Source organism: Cryptomeria japonica, chromosome 7, assembly GCF_030272615.1.
Source record: "Cryptomeria japonica chromosome 7, Sugi_1.0, whole genome shotgun sequence".
In the NCBI taxonomy this organism is placed as follows: Eukaryota; Viridiplantae; Streptophyta; class Pinopsida; order Cupressales; family Cupressaceae; genus Cryptomeria; species Cryptomeria japonica.
In genome coordinates this window covers 519,382,227-519,405,767 of record NC_081411.1, presented here as the reverse complement: position 1 = coordinate 519,405,767, position 23,541 = coordinate 519,382,227, and positions in this window count along the sequence as shown.

Here is a 23,541-nt window from a genome sequence, read left to right as displayed (position 1 = left end):
GAGTAAATATATCAAGCAAGATCAATGGAGATAGGAAGAAAGGAGATCAAAACCCTATTGGACATGTGATGGTATAATCTTTGTGATTTCATGTGATTTGCATTGTCTTAGGTAATCTTCATATGTTATGGTGGATCTTTGTTGATTTTTAGGCTAGGGTTTTGTGGTTGAATTCATTTAGCCTTTCAATATTATTATTATTGTTATCCATTTTCACCATATACAATAACCACTACCGGTTCAAAGTTTGACAATAGAGAAATGACTATCAGTGAAATCCTAGAGCATGATGTCAGATTTGCATCAATGGTAGTTGGTTACAAGGCCTATCAATCAAGTAGGTAGAACTCAGTTTCTGGTACAACAATATTTTCAACCTATCAAATCCTAAACAAAGATAAAAGGTATGAATTATGTGGAGCTATTTTGAAAGAATTGTTGAGTAACTTAAAGAATATCAAGCAAGATAAAAAGAACACCTTCAAGTTTGGTTCCCTTATCATTTGTTTGACATTATACTTCCTAAATGAGATCCTTGGTATAAAAAGGGAAGGTCCAATGGGCCTATGATAAACCGATGTCCATGCGAATCAAGGAAGGATTGTGGGGTATAAGTGATGCTATAATGAGAATATCCACATTGTGGGGATATTTCAAGACCTTTAAAGCCTCCATGAAATCCCAAGAAATAATCCCTAAGGAGATTGTAGACAAGTATGAGCAAACCATTTGTTTCATGGTAGATAAGGATCAATGCCATATGGAAGCAGTTGAGCCAAGGACAGTTTGGATCATGCCCATGGGGTATGAAGTTGACTCTATTACGCTTGAAGCATATTCTCAACACCTATTGAGCCAGCCAGTAGACCCAAAGGAAGAAAGATTTGGTACATTCAAGGAAAAGGACCTCACCTTGCACAAGAAATTCTCTAAGCTAACTAGAAAGAGAGATCAAAAAAGAAGCAGAGGTTGTTGCAAAAAAGATGGGATTGACAAAGGAGGATGTACAAAGGGAAAGAGCTCAGAATATACTAAGAGACGAGGATGTAATCAAGCCACAACCCCAACCGACAAACCCTCCTAAGAAATCCAAGGCAAAGCCTAGTAGATCTGCAGTACCTCTCTCCAAAGTGAAGAAATCGTTACCTCCACCCAAGCCCAAGCTAGAAGTATCAACTGGTGGAGTTGAGAAAAGGAAAAAGGAGAAACCTTCAAGGGAGTATGTGGCAATTGAGGAGGAGATAGAGTTGGATGAGGAAGTCTGAAAAGTAAAGAAGACTACTACTTATGCTAGAGTAGTCAGGAAGCCATCCAATGATGCTCCACCCTCCAAGAAGACAAAGACTCAAGGAGAGCCATTTGGAAAGCCTAGAGGGAGAAAGAAATAGAAATCTGAGATAGATGAAGCTTTGGAGTCTAGTAAGGTTAAGTTATCACTCTTAAATTGTTAGAAGAAATCAAGATTTAAATTATAAAGGATGGAAATTTGAATAATCTTGCTATGTAATATGAGAATGTTGATGACAAGGAGCAACTTGATAAATTGAAGAAGCAATTATTCAATACATGAATAACTTCAGTAGAGCTCTGATTGAATTGCCATATGATATTCCTAAATATTTCTATGACATTTTGGATATCCCAAGAAATTCATCTTGTAGGAAAGATGAAGAAATGCAAGAGTATCTTTTAGTAAACACTTGTTCAATCATATCAAGGGATGAAGTTGGCAAAAGAAAATTTTAAAAGCAAGAGGAGAATTAATAGAATTATGCTTGGTAAAATTGATGAAGTTGCAAAAGAGAAAGAGAAAATAATATAAGAATTTTTGTTAGAACTGATATATGAGGTGAATCAAGAAGAGGCTGTCACCCACCTGGTAAAGAACATTCTTGAAAACATTTCCATTCTGGAAGTAACTGCAAAAGTCTCCAATGGTCTGAAGGATCAGCCTTTTGTTGATTCGATTAAGCAAGATGTTGCACAAGATGCACCTACTGAGAATCTAGTAATAGATATCTCCGATGAAGCTACTCAGGACCCTCTTGAGATAGAAGTAATTGTAGAGATGATAGTTGAGGAGATAGAAAAGGTGAAAAGGGTGTGAGTGCATAGGTTGAAAAGGAGAAGGGTGATGAGCCAACAAAGAAACCTCTGATACTTATGACTGCGGTCAATGTCACTGAAAAAGGTAAGGAGATTGATGTAGAGGATTATTTTTCTCATGGTCTGGTGGATTTGAGCATATTATCTCCTCATCAAGATTTGAAACTTGCCACTCAAGCTCAGATCAAGGAAAGTGAAGACTTGTCAAAATTGCAGTCTGAAGATAAAGAGGTCATTTCTCTTACAATTGAGTTTTTGGAAAATCTTTTGCCTAGTTTCAGTTAGGATTCCGGTGCTTCTTTCTCTCAAAAGCATAATAACATGTTAAATGTTGTTAAGACTCATTTTGTATCATTAGAGAAGGCTGCAGATGAATCTTTATAGAAAAGATTTCATGAGAAGAGATTGCAGAATAAGTTGAAAGAAGTTGAGAGAGATAGAGCGAGCCTAAAAAATTTTATGAAAGGTGTAGAAGAGGCATTGAATTAAAGCAGTAAAATTTTCAAATAATGTCTATTTTTGCTCAAATTTACTACAAACATTGATCATAAAATAAGATATATCAAGGGTAAGTTAGCTGGCATTGGCCATTCTTTTGCACCCCAATCAGTTTTTCTGAGTACCCTTGAAGCACAAATTCTAGATTACACTGATAAAATAAAGGGTTGGAATAAAGACAAGGACAAAATTTTGAGTAGAGTGGGAGATCTGAGAAGTTTGATAACTCCCTAGATGGACACCTTACTTGGAGCACAATGGGATGCAATCAGTGCCATCTGATCTTTAGATTCTTGAGCTTCATGCATTCATGTATAGTGCCCTAATAAGTTTTTTGGAGTGTTTCCTAAGAGGATGGAACCAATACTTGGAATCCTTGAAGACAACCTATTCAGACATCTTTAAGTTCATGTAATTAATTGCATTCATTCATTCTTTTATACATAAGTTTTGGTGGATTCCCACCCTTTGCTATTGATGTCAAAGGGGGGGAGAGAGAGCAGTGAAAAATGGAGTATAGATTGATGCACATCTTTAGGGAGAGATATGCAGTTAATGAGTACACATATTTTTTAGATTGTAGAACTGCTTGCAGTGATTGGAGCACTTATCATTTTTCACTAGTGTTGCCATCAATGCCAAAGGGGGAGATTTTTGGCATTTGATGTTCCGATGATGCTCCGATGAAGATTGGTGTTTCTTGTTGCTTATATATTCTTAGGAGTTGTCATTCTTGGCAACTCAGCCTAGTGATCTAATTCGGTATCTAGCTTTGGCTAACCGAATGTATTGGATAAAGTATTTCTAGATTAAGACTATTGGTGCAGTTCAGTATACAGTTTTGTGATCATTCTCATTTTTGGTGAAGCAGGTTTTGGTTTAAGTGACTGGTGATTTGTTGGTTGGGTATATCTAGCAAATTATCATGACAATCCATCCTTGAATGATGATTCCTATGCTTGATTAAAGGTTCAATATTCAATAGAACAACAAAACAGAGTATGCATCATGTTTGGTGGTATAGTGTGTGATCAGATTATTAGAGTTGATTCCGATGATTGGAGATGTGTTTGAGATGGTTGATGAGACCTATAGGAAGCATGTGATCATGTATTTTGTGTTTGGAATATGGTTTGGTAAAAGATCTAATCCAACTTGTAGCTACATGTTTCATTCTTGATATTTGGTGAAGCTGACTTGTGGAAGAACATTTATGTTGGTGTGGATATATAAGATTGATTTGGTTAGTATATTTGTGTGTGGTAATGATGTATGTAATGGTTTTTGGAGTGATTGAGCACATTTTCATGTGTGCATCCTAATTTTTTATGATCCCATGAGCAGTTACAGAGCAGAATAGAGAAGATTAGTATATTAGTCATAGTGGATCACCTTGAGCCTAAATGGAACTAATTTATGGAATAGTTAGATGATATTTTCTAGTTCATCGCTCAATATAATCCATTTTTAATCATCTATAATGAATTGATCATTCATCTGGGGTTGTAGCCCTATTTGTTTTTGTAATTGAGCAGTGAGCTCTAGGTAGTGTGTCTGAAAGAAAGTGCATTCCCCTTTTGTAATATTATTTTGCTACTGGCCATAGTGGAATAATATTGTGGGTTCAAATCCCACCGTGGTTTTTCCTTTTGGGTCTCCATGTAAAAATATTGGTGTTATGGTTGCATGGTTATTTGTTTTGTGTTGTTGCACTTTACTTTCCTTATTATGCATCTGGTGGTTAATGAATCAGAATAACAAGTTTGAAATTTGCAGAACACTGATTCACCACCCCCTCTCAGTGTTCATTGATTCCAACACATCATTCAAGCAAGTAATAATTTAAATAATAGCCTTTTCATTACTTTCATATGATTTGATTTCATCTAGAGTTGTAGGACAATTTTGTGGAGTAGTATAGCCTTTCTTACTACTTTCCCAAATCTTAGCTAGCATAGTAGCCAAATGATACTCCATCCTTTATCTCCAATAAGCGTAATTTGTGCCATCAAACTTTTTAAATTTGAATGTATAGTCATATTCCATCCTGGATCTTCCTCAAGCAGTTAAGATTCAAAAGAGGAACCTTGATTTGATACCAATTGTTGAACACACCACGTGACTGAGAGTGGGGGTGAATTTGTCTAGACCTTCAAATACAAAAATTTTGATCTTCAAACTTTAAATCGCAAACATATAATCCCAACAATAATAAATCATGAAAGTATGAAACACAACAAACACATGAACACGAAATTTATGAGGGAAATGCAATCAAGGAAAACCATAGTGAGTATCAAACTCACAATATAAATATAATCTATTACAATAGTGGCTTTGGAATTGTTGGGACTTATTAAAATTGAGTCAATTTTTGAGGCCCAATTCAAATTTTTGCTTTGCATTTCCAAATGAATCAGTTTGAATGGCCTAGTTAGAGAGGGGGTGAAATGGAACCGGTTGATTTTCAGTGGGTAAGGCTCGAAATTCATGTCCTAAACCTTTCATTTGGCTGATGAAGTGATGTGAAACTTTCATAATTCAGTTTGGATAAGTTTACCAGGTACCCATTTCGAGGGGTGAGCTGAAAGTGCATTTTAGGCACAAATGCATATTTTACTAAGTAGCCTACTTTGGGCATTTATATCTTTTGCCCTGCTGATTGTCATGATGAAATTCAAAATGGATTGAATTATATGCATAAAAGTGTGCCTCTGTACAAAATTTCAAGTCTTCATAAATTCATTTGCTCAGTTTTCAAAGCTCAATATGTTTGCAATTTGTATGGTTTGACAAGTCCCTGTTTCAGCGCCTAGTCGGAGCCCTGTTTCGCATAAGTGTAAAAGTTGTCTCAATAAGTGTTATGACATAATGTTTGTTCTAGGCTAATTTTGGTATAAATTATGAGCCACGTTTCAAATTTCAAGCCTCTGTCAATCCGTTTGATCGGTTTTCAAAAGGGTTCATTTAGCCATCGTTTTCAGTTATCCGTACTTTCAATGCTATATCAGTTAAAGTAGTTGTTTTTATGAGCACGCCATTTGCATCCAATCTGAGTTTTGGTCAAATTGAGAATTCAAAGATTTAGTATGTACTTCAAGGTACCTTTGTTTCAAATTTGAGGGTCTACGAAGGTCGTTTGATATTTTTGAGAAAGGCGTCATGTGTTGCCAGAACATTGACTTCATTAGGTCCACAATGTCAACAAAGCCAGTTGGTCATTTTCGGTGATTAATATCTCTTCGCTCAGGACTTGTCTTGAAAAAAGGATTGGTAGAGTTCATCCTTGTATATCAGAGTACATGCCTGTCAGATGGCGAGGTCCAAAAAGGTGTTTTGACCACTTTGAAAAATACGTCTTCGCGATTAAATGCGAAAATGTGGCGCAAGTGCCTGAAAGTTGTAAAATGTGGTTTAATGATCTGAAAACAATGCTGATCAATTCCAGAGGTAATTTTAAGGTTCCTGAGGTTTTTCAGAGGTCAGTTGCATGAAAACAAAATTTTTTTTAGTCGGACCCACTTTGGGGCCTGACTTGGATAAACGCCTGTGCATTAATTTTGTGGCGGAATGTTCTAATTTCACAGTATTTTAACCCCTAGAGATAATCAAGAAAGTGATTGATGCTATGGCTTACTCAAAGTTGAATGTTCTACATTGGCATATTAGAGATTCCAATCTTTTTTAAACTTATGCAATGGAAGGCGATGGTTTTGGAGTAGATGTTTGAAACATTGAAACAAGGAGCAAATGGCATTATGGCAGGTGTAAAACCAGCACTTCCTCTCCTCGCATGGTTGTTAAAAGATCATCATGAAAGGCTTCCAAGAAAATGCATTTAGAGCATTAACTTCCTCCCGTGTGGCATGGTGAAAGTCTGAAGTTTAAACTTCAACAAATAAAACTCTAGCCAATTGCAACAGCAACATTAAAACTTCCAAGGAATGTAACTCCAGGCAAAATGAAATAGAAGCTCGTGGAGTGTGGATGGAAAGAGACAGAATAAAGTTTTAAAACAAATGCATTTGGCAAGTGTAAAACCCCCTCCTTCAGCATACATATTAAAAACTTCAAGATTTGCAATTGGCAAGTTTAGTGCCAATGTTCCCAGCCATGGTAATTGGTAAAACAAACAGATTTTTTAAAATCTTTAATGCGATTGCAACTGGCTTAATGCCAATGTCCCCTCTGCCATGGGGGTCAACATTGAAAAGTTAAAAAACAAAACAAATGTAATGTGTAGTTATCTTCCAGATTTGCCATGTGGAAATAAAAGAGGCATTTAAAAAATCTTCTAAGGAATGCAATTTGGCAGCCAAGTCAACTTCCTCCCTTGCTATGCGTGGCTTTGGCAAAGCTTTAAACTCCAAGCAAATTACTCTTTGTTGTAGCATGGTATATAGACTGCAAAATAAACTTTTAGACAAAATTGCAAATGGCAGGTAGATCACGTTAAGGTTTTGAAGCAAATGCACTTGGCTGTTGTAAAGCCCACTCCCCATCGTTCTTTGCTAGCATCCTCTCTGTGGCAATGAAAAGAGGCAATAAATTTTAAAGTAAATGCAACCAGTCGCCATTAAAACATTCAGGAAAAGCTTAGAAAGTGCAGTCCCAGGCTTGAGCATTAATCCCACATTGATTGGGAGATGTAACTTTTTGGTATTTAAGTATAAAGCTCCACACATCTAATATGTCAAAGCCTTAAGGGCTTTTGACGGAAGGTGCTTGATGGGCACCCAAGGTGGACTCCACATGCGTGGGCGTGGATCCCAAGGTGAATGAAGGAGGTTGATGGACAGAGACAGGTGGACCCCATGCACATGGGCATGCTTCTCGAGGTAACCGAGGAGGCTAATTGGGTAGTGACAAGTGGACCCCACGTAAGCACGAATCTCGAGGCAGGCAAAATTTTGTAGATAAGGAGCAACTTAGCCAACGAGAAAGTTCCATGGAGATCTATGGTGCGTGTTGATTAGCGAAGGGAAGATGATCAAAACTTACCCTTCGTGAAATGGCGAAAAGCATCTGCAAAAAATGAAGGTTAAAGAGTGAGCATCTTGGAGATGATCTGACGGTCGGCGTGACTTCGCAAGTCAAAGATGCACGTCGGTTAGCCATTGCGAAATGGCAAAAGCTAGGTGGCAGGTCTAGGTGGAAAGACAGCTCGCGAGTCTTGTCCAATTGCGATGACATGGTGCCCAAGTGGCGCTGAGGTGGTGATGACGTGGTGATGAGGTGGCATACAAGCAAGCAGCCCAGTGGCAGTGACGTGGCCAACAAGTGGCAAAAGATGAGGTGTCATGTTAGGTGGCACCTGGTGGATCCCATCGACCAATCAGAGGTCACCACGTAGCAGGACGCAGGGCCAAAATCAGAGCCAAAAATCAAAGTTAAATGATATAGTTGAAACTATAGAGAAAATTCGAAAAATTTAAATGATGGCCTGTTGTTCAAGATTAATTCGCCCAGGGTTTAATTTTTGGCCAAATGTAGAAGTATTATATATCACCAGAAAGCCTTCAGAATGAGGAATGCAGTTATGAAGTTTGTTTTAATAGATATGGTATATTTCAAGAGCAGTTTCCACGGGAAGGAAGGAGATATTTTTGCAGTTAAGGAAAAAGAATACACTTGGCAATTTCGGTTGTAGACCTAATCTTTTCCCTCCTCCTTCTTATTCCCAATTCTTTTCAATTGTAGGGGTTCCAGAAATTTGGAGGATGGCTCCATATTTTCATGGTTACCAATTCTAAGTTTCCTTTAAGATTGTACAGGGCAGGGCTTTTCTTTGAGTAATGGAGTTCAATTCTTATTGTAGGTGTTCTTAGTTGCAAGTTCTTGTGTATGTAAGGCATACATAAATTCACGCAATATTGTCTCTAGATTTGTATTTCCATTTTATTCAAATTAGATTCTCAAGGAGGATGAAATTTGTTATCTCAAGGAGATAGTTGTGATTGTTTGCAGGGATTCTTCAAGGAGGGATTTAAATTCTGTAATAAATCATGAATAATGGAATATAGTTTCATGATTTGATGATTTTGTGAATGATCTTAGTAATGCATTTATGTAAGGCATTAAATGTAGGAATACTTAAGAATGAAGATGGATCTATAGTATAAGGTTTCATTTATAGTTTGACTTGTGACTCTATTGCCCTTGGATAAGGCACTGATCTTGCAATTGAAGGGATTCTCAAACCAATCAAAAATCCAACTAGAATATCTTTATTTTATGTTATGTTTTGAAATGTTTCATCTATCTCATGCTCAAGCATAGTTGAGTTTTATGTGTAGATCTAGCCCATCTGCAGTAACCCACTTGTTATTGAGCCTTGGTGAGATCTATCTGTTTATGTTGATGCTGTCATAGGTGTGTAATAGGTTTAATTCTAAGCATCAAAGGTATACCCGCCTAGGTTTTGCAGAGCCTGAAGAGTAGAAGGATTTAGATCCTTGTCATGTTGTTCAAGCCCTGAGGTTCTTCATAGATTGAATTGGCTACTTCATAGATCAATTGTAGATGTACTTGGGTTAATCAGTTTTGATGAACAACAGGAATACCCCTCTCCTAAGAGAACTTACAAAAATAAGGCACATAACCCTAGGGCAAGATACAAGTGACTTGAAAAATTGAAACTCACTATTTCAAGGCTAGATATAGAAAGCTGCCATGAGATTCATGTCTTCTGACAAATAACTAATAGCTGAATTGGAATCAACACTATCTCCAAATCATGAACTTGATCTTAAAATACCATGTTAAGAAATTAACATCATAGTAAACTTTTCTGCTTCCAAAACATAAGATTTTAACTCTGTCATGTAGAGAATATTACCATCAAAGCTCTTAACAACAGTCTTTCACACATATCCAATCCTAGATTAGATCTTTCACACCTTCGACAAGTCAATTCACATCCATTCCACACACTAACTAATACATCTGCACTCCTTTATAAATAATATTAATCATCAAAACCCTTAACTAGGTAGGCCATATATATAATATACATTATTACATAAATTCAACCACCCACACTTGAAATATCAAATGCAACCCACCCTAGGGAATAGAGAGGACCCAAAAATATTGCAATACAATATTTCCAAATTTTAAATGAATCACATACACTAGCACATCATCCAAGGTTGACATCAAATGAAATGCATACATGAACCATGAAGCATGCCTTCCAATCAGCCTAAAACATTCTACAATGCATAAAACTCAATGTGGATCTACACACTCCATAGTGAGACCCAAAACATTAGTCATACACATACTCTTAAGAAAACATAAACCAAAATAATATGACCCAAGTAGAATACAACATCACAGTCGGCTAGAGACTAGAATAGCTGACACATGGAACTCTAAATATCATAACTTCACTTGCCAATCAAGTCATCACTTGAAAACTAAATTGGAACACTATATAAGTCACATGAACAAATCCTCCAAACAACAAAACCTAAATTCATATATCTATAAGCCACTAAACCTTTTCTAGACCTATTCTAACAGACAACCTCACTATCAAAAATAACAGTAATCAAGTTTAGCCAATTGATCCATAAAGCATTGACAAAATAGATAGTTAAAAGTACAAATATTATAGACATCATATGTAGAACCGTAACATATAATCTTCACAAATCATAGGAATGCAAGACATTCTTTCACTAAGATAAATATTGTTTCTTGCATATTGAAACTTTGAGTATACCAGTCTTATGAAAATACCACAATATCTTAACCAGATTACATACCAATACCAATACACTTAACATAGTATATAAATACTCTTTCTTTCTTATAGAAACATCTATTGTACTATTCTTACTTTCATATCAATATAGGATAGGTTGACATCAATGACAACACAAGATGGGTGGACATCAAAGACAACAAGGCGCAACAACTCAAGTTCTAACATATATATCAAGGGTCGGGGTATCACTAGATTCGATCCTTGAATAGGGAACCAACATATACACTCTAGGGGTTTGGGGTCAAGATATTTATCCTTGAGTTAGTAGGGTGAACCTTGCATCCTTGATCCTTGCAATCCTGAAAGGGGAAAAAAGGGGACAACAAAGGAAAAGGAAGAAAACAATAAAGGGGAAGAAGAGAAAAGAAAGAGAGAGGAGGGGAAACAAAAATAACATGGGATAGATATAAATAAGGAAAGAAAACCATGACAAGAGAAAACCAAGAAAAAGGAGATCCCCTATTTTTTTTCAATTGATAAAATGGGGTGTGAGTTATGGAGGCATAACATTTATCTCAAATGATATCTTCATAAGATGACATGGAAAGGTCACTTGAATTGGACCATCTTTTAGATCTTCTATAACTAGGACATGTTTATGCAGTTGTTGCACAGTAGGGGAATGAAGAGAGATCAAAATACTAGTTGGCATGATGTGTATAGGGAAAACAAAAGCTAACACAACCGAGGAATGATGATGATGGGTTCATGTATCCTACAGGTTTAGTTGTTTTTGTTGGAATTTGGTTGCGATCATATATGATTGGAAAGAATGACATACTTGCATTTGATGGGTCATTTCGTAGCTTAAGAGTCTCCAATATTGCTTCATGATTGGTACTGCTAACTATCTATAGCTATTTTGTCCTTGGTTTGGTATGATGTCTTAATATGATGGGGATTTGAAGAGCAAGAGAAAGAACTTAAAAATTGAAATATTATTTCCATTCAATATTTATATTAGGATGAACACTTCATGACAATGGAATAGATAAAGATAAATCAATCACTTTAATATTTCACCATAAAAAAATAGAAACAAAGATGAATTCAACATACGAAGAATAAATATCCATCCACCATAGAAAAAAGTTTAAATTTTCAGAATACTGCTTCAGAGATTTATATTTCTAATATAAAAAGTAATTGATCAAACATGTCAAGTAGTGTCTTTTCTTCTCAAAAAAGCACAAAGTTTTCTTTCCAAAAAAAAAAAGGATCCTTTCAGATTAGATTTTCAAAACATAAATATCCAACCCATACGTTTCAGTTTATAAAAGATAAAAACTTCTTTTAAAGACATTCGGTTAAAACCTTAATAGAAAATAATTAAATGAACCTCTAGATCCAATAGTTTTTAAGAAAAAGGAAATAAAACATGAGAATAAAATTAATCATTGGGGATACATCACCACCTTCTAATTTGCCAATCAGTTTCACATCATCATTTGAAGCCAGTTCATCATCATCTCGAGCCTGGACCTGGCTAGCCAACTCTTTTAGTATTTTCATCCTCTTTGTGTAATCCACATATGCTTGAAGCATTAGAGACATTTCACTCTTGTTTGGACAATCGGTTAGGTTAGTTCAAAGCTTTCTCTTATGGATTTCCTATTTTGCTTCTACTTTCTATTGTGGTAACTTATATATATATATATATATATATATATATATATATATATATATATATATATATATATATATATATATATATATATATATATATATATATATATATATATATATATATCATCCCATGAATGAGGATTAGTGCCTCTTTTATTCTTTCAAGGGCCTACAACCCTACTTTGTTCTCTACAGGATCCTTAATAATTTTCTCCTTTATCACTAGGGAAAGATGCATTTTAGAGATTTCCTCCAATTGGTGGGAAGTGAACTCTAGACCTCTCATCTCTCTTATAAGGTCCTTCAGATTGGTATAGAGAGTGTTTATTTTGTTCTCAAGGGTGGCATGAGTTCGCAGACCTTCATCAGTAAATATAAAGCATTGAGTTCTCACTTTGTTTACCCAGTCTTCTACAGTTGTTGTTATCACCCAACATCTCTTGACTTGTTCCAATTGATCAGCATTGATACCTCCTAACATTGGTGCATTTGAGGTACCTTCATCAAGTTGTTTGTTAATTGATAGAATAGATTAGATTAAAGTGACGAGGGCTTTCAATTGCTAAGTCAACATGCGATTTTTTTGTTCTTCCCTTTTTACTCTTCGCGAAAAGTTACATAAAATTTAGCGTGATAAATATCATCTTATGTATTAGAAGGACCGATATCGATCCTTCTCAGCTAATAATCAACTTCAGTGAGATCTTACTCATCTTTATCTACTATGGGGTCAATAAATTCCATGACTTGATGTCCTATACTAGAATCAATGACTATATGAGACATTCTTTTTTCCATTTTGGGTTTGGGTGTATCCCCTAGTAGTTGGGCATTGATATCTACAATAAATTTCATTGTTGGGGTGTATTTATTCTTCTTCTCTACAACTTTATTTAAGTATGGGGAAGAGGAAAAAATAGCAGAGACACTAACCATATTTTGGATATTGTTGGAAGTATGTTGCAAATATGTGCTTAAGAGATATCTGTGAGATGTGTTGTCATTGATGTCAACATATTTCTTTGTCTATGACAATGATGTTGTGAGGTTTAGTGAGTTAGTTTGTTTAGCATAGCTAGCATGATGATGATCAGAGTTTGCAGATTAAAGGTTTTTAGATGATTGTCTATAGTTGATTTAGTGCAATTTTCAGAGGTCCGCATGAAGATTTGATTGAGCTATGGGTATCTATGTTGTGTCTAGTTTTTCAGTTGTTCAGTGATGACAAAGTGTCAGTATTTGGATCTGCATTGCTCTGCATTGTAATATCTTTATCTGTGGATTTGGAGATATGTTTGGGATGTTGGTTTGTATCCTCAACTCAAGTGGTTTGTGGTTTGGAGCTTCGCAAGTTATTTTTCAAGGTTGACAGTCATTGTAGTTAGTGTTCTTGAGGTTTGGTATGATGATGATGATTCTAGTAATTTGTGTTGGTGTGAATGTCGTGGTGCTAATTCATGATGCTTATGCATGTTTCTAGATCATGTGCCTTTTGTGTTGGTGGTCTGCATTGATCATTGAGCTCATAATTGATTCTTTTATTTGGTGCATTAAGTGTTCTTCATGTTTTTGGCTGACTGGATGTTGGTAACATTTTGTAGATGTTTGATGCATAATTCTTGGAGGTGTTTCATATTTGAGGCAAAAGATTTGAGTTTGTGCTATGTCTTGACCAACATTGCTTGGTCTGCATGTGATATTGTATTGTGTGTGATTATATTTTTGTAATTAGGTGGTGAGTATTTGAGCCGACTTTGATGATATTTCTAAGGTTGACGTCATGTATAAATAAATGCAATATTTGTATTTGAGAGGTGTTGTGGATGAGTGAGTACATGTGCAAATAATGTATTAATATTTTGGAAGCAGAGAAGAAGTGTGAAGAAGAGAAATTTGTTATGAGCTTAACCAAAACTGTAACCAAGCATGAAGGAGATATTATTTTCCAGTTCATTACTTTTGGATGTGATTTGAATTATTTTTGTATGGAAGTGGGCCTTCCTTGGGTTGTAGCCCTTTATGTTTTTGAGCAGTGAGCTCTAACCAGTGTGCCTGAATACATGTGCATTCCCCATTGTAATACTTTTATACTTCTAACAGAGTATACTCTTATTGTGGGTGTGTTCCACCGTGTTTTTTCCCTTGACCTATTTTTCTAGATCAAAAATATTGGTGTTATGTGTGTTCTTGATGTGTTGTTCATTTATGCTTTCATGCTTAATTATCAAATTTGAGAATAAGTTTAAGTTGTATAATTTTTTGAGACAACTGATTCCCCCCTCCCTCTTAGTTGTTTTCCCTATTTTCATCAATTGGTATCAAAGAAGGTTTCTTCGGAGAAGCTTAACTACTTGAGGTGATCCGACATGGCATCTTACAAGAAGGATAGTCCAAGATTTGATGGTACCAAATACTCTCTTTGGAAGAATCGCATGGAGCATCATTTGAGATGCATTGGCAAATCTTACTGGACTATTACCAAAAACAAGTATACCATTCCTGCAAATGGTCCTTCAACTCCGGATGAGATAAAGGAAGCTAGATGCAATAATAGAGCTAAGGAAGCATTGTGGAGTGCTCTGACTAACTTTGAGATGACAAATACTATGGAAATGCAAACTGCTCATGAGATCTGGGAGAAGTTAGAAACTTTGTATGAAAGTGATAGTTATGTGAAGATTGCTAAGTTGCAGAGCCTAAAAGGAAAGTATGAAATGTTGAGGATGGGCGAAGATGAGAATATCACTTCTTTCATGCAGAAGGTGAATGAACTTATGTGTAATATCAGATGTGCCAGTGGAAAGTTGAAAGAATCAAAGATTGTTGCCAAAGTGCTTAGATCCTTACCTGCATCCTACAAACATTAAGTTGATGCTATTGAGGAGATCATAACTATGACTAATGTAACCAGAGACATGTTGATTGGTAAGCTTTCAACCTTTTAATTGAGTGAGTTTGGTGATTCTTTTCCTAAGGTAGAATCTGCATTCAAAGCTACTATTTCCATAAAGGATAAGCGGAGAATGATCTAGAAGAAAGTTATTCAAGGTGGATGTCCAGATATGAGAAGAAGAGTAAAGAAATTGAAGAAGAAGAGGGAGAGATTGAGGAGATTGAAGAACTTATTGCCAAGAGATTACCCAAAGGAGCCAGTAAGTATGAAGGAAAGTTGCCTCTTAAATGTTTTTCTTACAATGATATAGGTCATTTTGCCTCAAGGTATCTACAAAGAGTTCCTAGAGAACCTTTCAAGCCTAAATTTCAGAAGAGATATTATTATGCTACTAATGAAGGTGTGTTAGATGATGAATCGGATAAAGGAAATATAAGTGATAATGAATGGGTGTTTATTGCTATCAAGGAAGATGATCTAATGCCTATTGATTCTACTAGCTACATGAATGTGGAAAGAGATTTGGCTACACTGTTGGCTTGATAATGATTGTAATGGATGACTTCATGTGTTGTCATTGATGGCACATGTATACACACACATATGTTCACATTATCATAGTCATCTTAGTTAAGACAAAACGGTATTACTACTAAGACCTTGTATTGCAAAACCGGTATTATACGTATAGTTAAGTTCAAATGGTTTAAAGGATGTCTAACCAGTATATGTAGACAACCGGTATATATAGGAATGGATTGACACCTACATGGAGATTTAGCGGAGGCCTTCAAAGAAGTAAAATGAGGAAATTCGGTCTATGAGTTGGAAGAGGTTAACTCTTAATCGGTATCGATGTTCCAACTAGTTTCATTGATTATGTGATGACTTATCACCAGTCGTGATGAGTTATCCTTAACCGAGATATTTGGTGGAAATCTCTGATGTTATGTTAGATTGTCTAGATACACTGCACCTAGGAAATTGTGATATGATTCCTGAGCCGACTTGAAATCTAATGTCTATATAATGAAATTATGATGAACTATTTTAAGGATGCAAGATGGAAGTGTTAAGTTGTTGAAGGATTTGTAGAGTATGTTGGTGATGCAGTTTTGAGTGAGCAAAAGAGGATCTATTCAAGCAAGTTGTGCTACTTCTAGATCACACCACTTGTTGTTTTCTAATCACTACAACAGTCAAATCCCCTAACCGGGTAAGATCTAACAAGATTCATTGTACAAATCCTCTAACAATGTGATCCATTAGTTTGAATTTGAAATCCTCTACCGAGGTTACTCCTAATAGACCTTTAATAGGGTATCACTCCTAACAGAGCTTTGGGATCTTTAATAGGATTCGCTCCTAGCAGAGCACTTTTGTAGACCTTAACTAGTCAGTTACCTATTACTGCAAATAGTTAACTTGTGAGTCCCATCTCACCATGGTTTTTCCCAGTTGGGTTTTCCACGTATAAACACTTGTGTTATAGTGGATGTTTTACTTGTTGTGGATGCTTTAATATCATTTTGGATTGCATGCATGGTATTAAGTATCTTTACTAGTCCGTGTTTAAAGTGGTATTTTTTTTGTTGTCACTAATTCACGCCCCCTCTCAGTGCTTTATAAGTCTATCAATTGGTATCAGAGACAAACTTCCTTAAGGATTAATTGCTTGGAAGGAAACACTAAAGCCACCATGGGGGATATGAGTTATTTAGAGATGGCTAGAGTGCTTGATGCTACCAAGGAAGAGCTGGAAACCCTAAGGGTCAGATTTAAAGCTTTAAAAGTCAAAAGGAGAGAGCCGAGTGAACAACTATTGGAGATATCTGATAATAGTTCTTTAGATGGGGCTAATATTGATGCATTAGTTGAAGAAGTTGAAAAATTGAATGATGAAAAGCTAAATATGAGAAGAGAGTTAGAATCCCTAACTATCCGCATGAGCTAAGAGATGGAAGCAAGAATGGAAACTGAAGACCTAATCAAAGAAAGAGATCGTGAGATTGCTAAGATCAAACAAGAGAATGCAACTTTTCATGAGCATTGGCATGAAGAAAAAGAAGAGAAGGGGGCTTTGCAGCTAGATCTTGAAATGGAAACATCTCTAAGAGAGACTCTTACAAAACACAATGAAGATCTTACCAGAGAGCTCACTTAGGCTAATGGAAAGTTGGAAAAGTTCAATAAGAGTTCTTCTATGCTGGATGAGCAGATCCAATCTCAAAGGATGAAAGGTGACAAATTTGGACTAGGTTTTAATACATTTGAGAAAGGAGAATCTTTTGGTACAAAGAGCAACATACCCAAAGGTAAAACTGCTCCTAAGGCTAACAAGCCTACCTATAAGAAAGTTTTTAAACCTGTTTTCTTTGTCTATCATAAACTTGGACATACTGCAAATGTGTGTAGAAGCAGACCTAATGAGAATACAAGCTATAATGCAAATGCTAGGTATGTATCTAGGAGATTTGAAGGTCATTGTTTTACATGCAACATGTATGGACATAGATCCATTGAATGCAGATATGGAGAAAATACTTTAGCACCTCACATGAATTCAAGACCTAATGGTGATTGGAGGAGAACCTATGACAACCAGAAAAATATGAACTGGCAGAAACCGTATGTCAATCGATTTAGTCCATTTGAAATGGAAAAGGTAACTAATGTTATTTGCACCATTTGTAATAATTATGGTCATGTGGCTATGAACTACAGAAGGAGAACTAGAAGAGGTAATGCAAGACCTTGGAGATCATCTAGAATGGCTTGCTATTAATGTCACAAACCAGGACACATGGCAAAGTTCTGTAGAACTAGGAAGAACAAATCGATCAACTACTCTGAAGATCAGAAAGGTAAGAAGAAGGTCAATATTGAGGAAACCAGAGAGAAGATGAACAAAATATGGAGAAAGAAGATTGAGGACAAGCCTGTAGAAGAACCTATCCCTTCGCCTAGTGTGGATAATCCTGCACTGGTGAATTAAGCTTTTCAACAGGTCTAAGGGGAGCATAGCAATAAATTTGCTTCCAGACCCCTTGAAGAATGTGGGGTAAGAGAGTTTGCATTTTGAGTTATTTTGTGATAATTCTTGATATCATAGTCTATCAGTCTTTCAAAAGAATGTCAACCAGTTATATACTTGTTAGTATTGGAATTATTGTTAAGCAGTATATTAGGGTTTGTTACCCTATTGGTTGAGCAATTAATGCAATGGGTGAAGTTTATAAAAGCAAGTTTTACAATGTTATTTTTACCCTAATTATATTTGATAGAGAGTCCTGGAGCACCTACAGAATGTAAAAGAGATTTGCTAGCTGATTGTAGACGGATTTGTGTTGCGGATTGAAAGATTCAAGCGGATTTGAAGATTAGTAAAGGCAAAACAAGTGTACATGATCAACCGGAAACCTTTCCAGCGAGGAGGAATTAAGGTATTCTTTTGTTAATCTCTCTCAAATCAAGTTTATCTAGAATGACATCATTGTCTAAGAAAGTAGAGAGACTTATAATCACTGCTAAACCTATGGAGTCTATGGAAACAAACAAAATAGTGTCATAAAATGTTTTATTATGATAAAATGTGATTTATCCAATTACATTGACTGCAAAATTGAAGATTTAGGATCATTATCAATTTACTCTCAACTGAAATCCTTGTGTGATAAAAGAGGCAAAATCAAACCCAAGTACATTAGGGTTTATGAAAAGGGTTTTCATAATGCGGCGTATTTTCTTGAATATTTTTAAGAAGAACACATTAGGATAATTCTTAGTCGTGTGCATGATGAAAATATGTATCTTGAAAGGTCACACACAATCACAAAGGAAGCAATCCATGCAGTGACTGGTTTTTGGCAAACCAGTGAAGTTCCTAAGCTGAGGAAAATTTCAAAAGAGACTGTGGTAACACTAACTCAGACTACCTCTAATGGTCGTGCATTTTCAATTAACAACATTAAGGACCCAACAATTAGACTAGCTACTATGGTTATTAGGTACAAGATATTTTATTCCAGTAGAATGAACAGTGTGCCATCTGCAGTTGTGCATACAGCTTACAGAATGATTACTAAGAATGCAGATTATGACTTATGCGAGGCCATAAGGAGTCAATTGATGTTGAACCTACAATCAATTAAGAAAAAAAATAGTCAAAAGTTCAAATTTGGTAAATTATTGATTGGTCTATTCTTTTATTTTCAGAATTTCCTACCAGGAATAGGTGACATTCAATGGTCAAAAAACCTATCGGTAACTGCTCAAATCAAGAACAACATTAAGGTTGTAAAGAACACATTCTTTACTACAATGAACAGATATTTTTAATGAATTCCAAAAGAAGATGAGAATGAGGGTGAGGCTACCTGAAGATGTAGTGAAAAAATTTGCAAAAGGCATATGTTTCATAGTCACCACAAACTTTTGTCTTATGGAGGTCATAGAACCCAGGGAGGATGAAATGAGTTATGAAGTCAATTATGACTTATTAATCGGATATGCCAACAACCTTCTGGCATCTCCCAAGGATAAGAAGAAGAAAAGACTAGGAACATACAAGGAAAGGAATGCACCTGCTAAACCTAGTTCTTCCATAGAGAAGAAGAAGAAGAAGAAGAAGAAGAAGAAGAAGAAGAAATTTGAGCAAGTGCCTCTTGTGACCACTGGTACAAGGGCGACAAGAAGTGTTCAAGTCAAAAAGGAACCTGCACCCAAAGTATATTCTAAAAAGTAGACTACAACGAAGAAGAGAGGAAGGAAACTTATTCTTCAAGAAGAATTTGATGATACTGACACTGAAGAGGAACCAAAGAAAATGAAAGCAACTAGTAAGAAATCCAAACCAGTAGAAGACACCTCACAACATGGTATTCCTATTAATGCTTTATCTTACAAACCTATGACTAATTTTGAGAGAACTATAAAAAAATTAGGGAGGAATAGGTTTGATATTGTGAAATAATGTTTTGATTCATTTGATCAAGATCAGAAGGAACAAATTGTTCAAAAGGTAATCAACTACTTATGTCAATACAATCGATTGCCTCAGGATCTTAAAGATGATATTTCTGATTCTTTGTATTATATTCTTACAAATAAGTGGGAAATGGCTATTGAACATGATCAAGAAATAATTGATAGCATTTTCATTCAATATTTCTTGAATTGTCTAGAGATGAATTATTAGTATTGCTTGATAATTTCAAAGGACAGTTTCATTTTCAGGCAAGAAGATTGGTGTTAATGAATGGAAAGGTGCAATCTGTTGAAGTTGAAACTCATCAGATAGCTAGAAATATTCAAAGGATGCATGAGCAGATAAAGTCTCATAAGACTGATCAAACAGAGACTGTAGCATAACTGGAGTTAGATGAAGAAGAAATCATTGCACCAGATATTGCCTATCCTATTAAGTATAAGGATGACACTACTTCTCTACCAGTTATCTTTGTAGATGATATTCAGGACACCATTGATTTATCTGGTAATATTATTGAACCAGTTATGTAACCATTATAACCATCAGTCATTACTGTTACACAAGAAAAAATAGTTGAAGCATTGGTAATTCAACCTAGTGTGGATACTCAATCTCCACCAGAAAAACATCACCAAGTGGAAAATAAATTGCACAAAAGTTACTCAGGAGAGACAAAAAAAAGGTAGACAAAGAGAAAGAAAAACCTGAGAAAGAGGTTGAAGTGAAGGCATCTGAACAGAAAAAGGAGGAAGTGAAAGAGAAAACAGAGGAAAAGATAGCAGATGAAAAGGAAAAAGAAATTGTTGGGCAAAAAATTGATGATGAGGATGACTCAATAGGCATCAAAGGGCCTATAGATGTAGATAATATGAGTGCATCTAAACTCATGGAGATTGCAACAGTGATGCAATCTAGAGCTCAGAAGAAATGATTGAAAGAGCAGATGAAGGAAGTAGAAACAATTCAAACTGTCATTGAGATTCTGTCCAGTCTTCTATCGGAGACTAACATTGGAAAATTGTAAAATCCTATTGGTAAGCTTGGCCCGTTGGTTGCTGACACTTCAGACCAACTAAAGTCCCTTGAAGAAGCTGCTCAGACTTTACCTGAGAAGAATTATAGAAAGAAAAGAGGAGATCAAATAATGAAAGATATTGATACAGGGAAGATTGCTTTATCTCTGAATAAAGATCTTTTAAGGATTGCTATTGAAACTAGAGGAAGGATACTAGCATATACATCTAATGTTACATTTTTCTATACTGATTTGATTAAGAGATGAGAAGAGACAGAACAAGAATTGGAAAGGATATGTACTACCTACATACCTTTACAGGATTCAACCTTAGCATTTGGCAAATCAGTTGATGATTTGCAAAATCGGTTAGAAGTCTATGATTATGAACATGCTAAGAGACTCTGATCCTTGAAAGAGCTAAAGAACTAGTTGAGACCCAAAGTGGACATCTTACAATGGGCATGCAAGGATGCAAAAGCAATTTTGGCAACTCCAAAAATGAGCACAGTAGATGCGATGGAAAAATTTGTTGCACAAGTTATGACAACCATTTAGATCACTGAAACCTTATTGGAAACATGGGAAAATGATTTTTATCAGATGAAGATCACTTATATGTATTTTACTTTTCAATTTGGCATTGTTGTCAAAGGGGGAGTAGAAATTTGTTTGTACATTTTTTTTGTAAGCACACTTAGTTGTAGAATTGTAAAATTTTCTAAGTGTTCCCATCAATGCCAAAGGGGGATATTGTTGGCTTGATGATGATTGTAATGGATGACTTCATGTGTTGTCATTGATGGCACATGTATAAAAACATATGTTCACATTGTCATAGTCATCTTAGTTAAGACAAACCGGTATTAATCCTAAGTCCTTGCATTACAAAACTGGTATTATATGTATATTTAAGTTCAAATGGTTTAAAGGATGTCTAACCAGTATATGTAGACAACCAGTAAATATAGGAATGGATTGACACCTACATGGAGATTCAGCGGAGACCTTCAAATAAGAAAAATGAGGACAACTGATCTATGAGTTGGAAGAGGTTAACTCTTAACCGGTATCAGTGTTCAAATTGGTTTCACTAATTGTGTGATGAGTTATGTTAGATTGTCCAGATACACTGCACCTAGGAAATTATGATATGATTCCTGAGCCGACTTGAAATCTAATGTCTATATAATGACATTATGATGAACTATTTTAAGGGTGTGAGATAGAAGTGTTAAGTTGTTGAAGCCATTGCAAAGTATGTTGGTGATGCATTTTTGAGTGAGTAGAAGAGGATGTATTGAAGCAATTTGTGCTACTTCTAGATCACACCACCTGTTATTTTCTAATCACTACAATAGTCAAATCCCCTAACTGGGCAAGCTCTAACAAGCTTCATTATACAAATTCTCTAACAAGGTGATCCATTAGTTTGTATTTAAAATCCTCTACCGAGGTTACTCCTAATAGGGTACTACCTTTAACAGGGTATAGCTCATAACAGAGCTTTGGGATCTTTAACAAGATTCGCTCCCAACAGAGCACTTTTGTAGACCTTAACCGGTCAGTTACCTATTACTATAGATAGTTAACTTGTGAGTCCCATCTCACCGTGGTTTTTCCTAGTTGGGTTTTCCATGTATAAGCACTTGTGTTATGGTGGATTTTTTACTTGTTGTGGATGCTTTAATATCATTTTGGATTGCATGCATAGTATTAAGTAAACTAGTTAAGTATCTTTACCAGTCTATGTTTAAAGTGGTATTGTTTTTTATGTCACTAATTCACCCCCCCCTCTTAGTGCTTTATAAGTCTATCATACACAAGTTGAAGAGAAAGATGAATGGGTGATTGAAAATGCATGCTTTCACCATATGATAGGTGATAAGAGTAAGTTTGTCAGTTTGGAAAAGTATGAAGGTGGATTTGTAAAGTTTGGTGATAATAAAGCTGGTATAATCTGTGGTCAAGGATCCAGTTCTCTTGATGGTAAGCATAATATTGATGATGTATAGTATGTAGAAGTCCTAAAGAATAATCTTTTGAGTGTTGGATAGATGGTTGACAAGGGATATGATATACAATTCAATAATGGCAACTGTAGAATCTTGGGTAGCTCTAAAATTGAGATTGCATTAGGTAAAAAGATTAAAGGTAATATCGTTCACTTAAATAGTGCCAGTAAAAGATGTTTCATTTATTAGGCTGATGAAAACTAGTTATGGCATAGAAGAATGTGTAATGTGAATTTTGATAACATTGTTAAGATAAGTTCTACTCAGGCTATGAGAAATCTTCCTAAGTTGATGAAACTAGCTAACCCTATGTGCAAGGACTATTAATTAGGGAAACAAACTATAATCTATTTCAAGAGTAAGAAGCATTTTTCAAATGGATTATTGGATCTTGTGCATACTAATTTGTGTGGACCTTCTAGAGTTAGAACCTTTCAAGGAGACAAATATTTCATGTTGTTGATTGATGACTATTCTAGGATGATGTGGGTTACTTTCTTGAGGGAGAAGTCTGAAGCTTTAGAGAAATTCAATATTTTCAAAGCTATGGTTGAGACTGAGATAGGTTTGAAGCTGAATTTTTTGAGATCCAACAGAGGTGGTGAATTCACTTCTGGGGAGTTT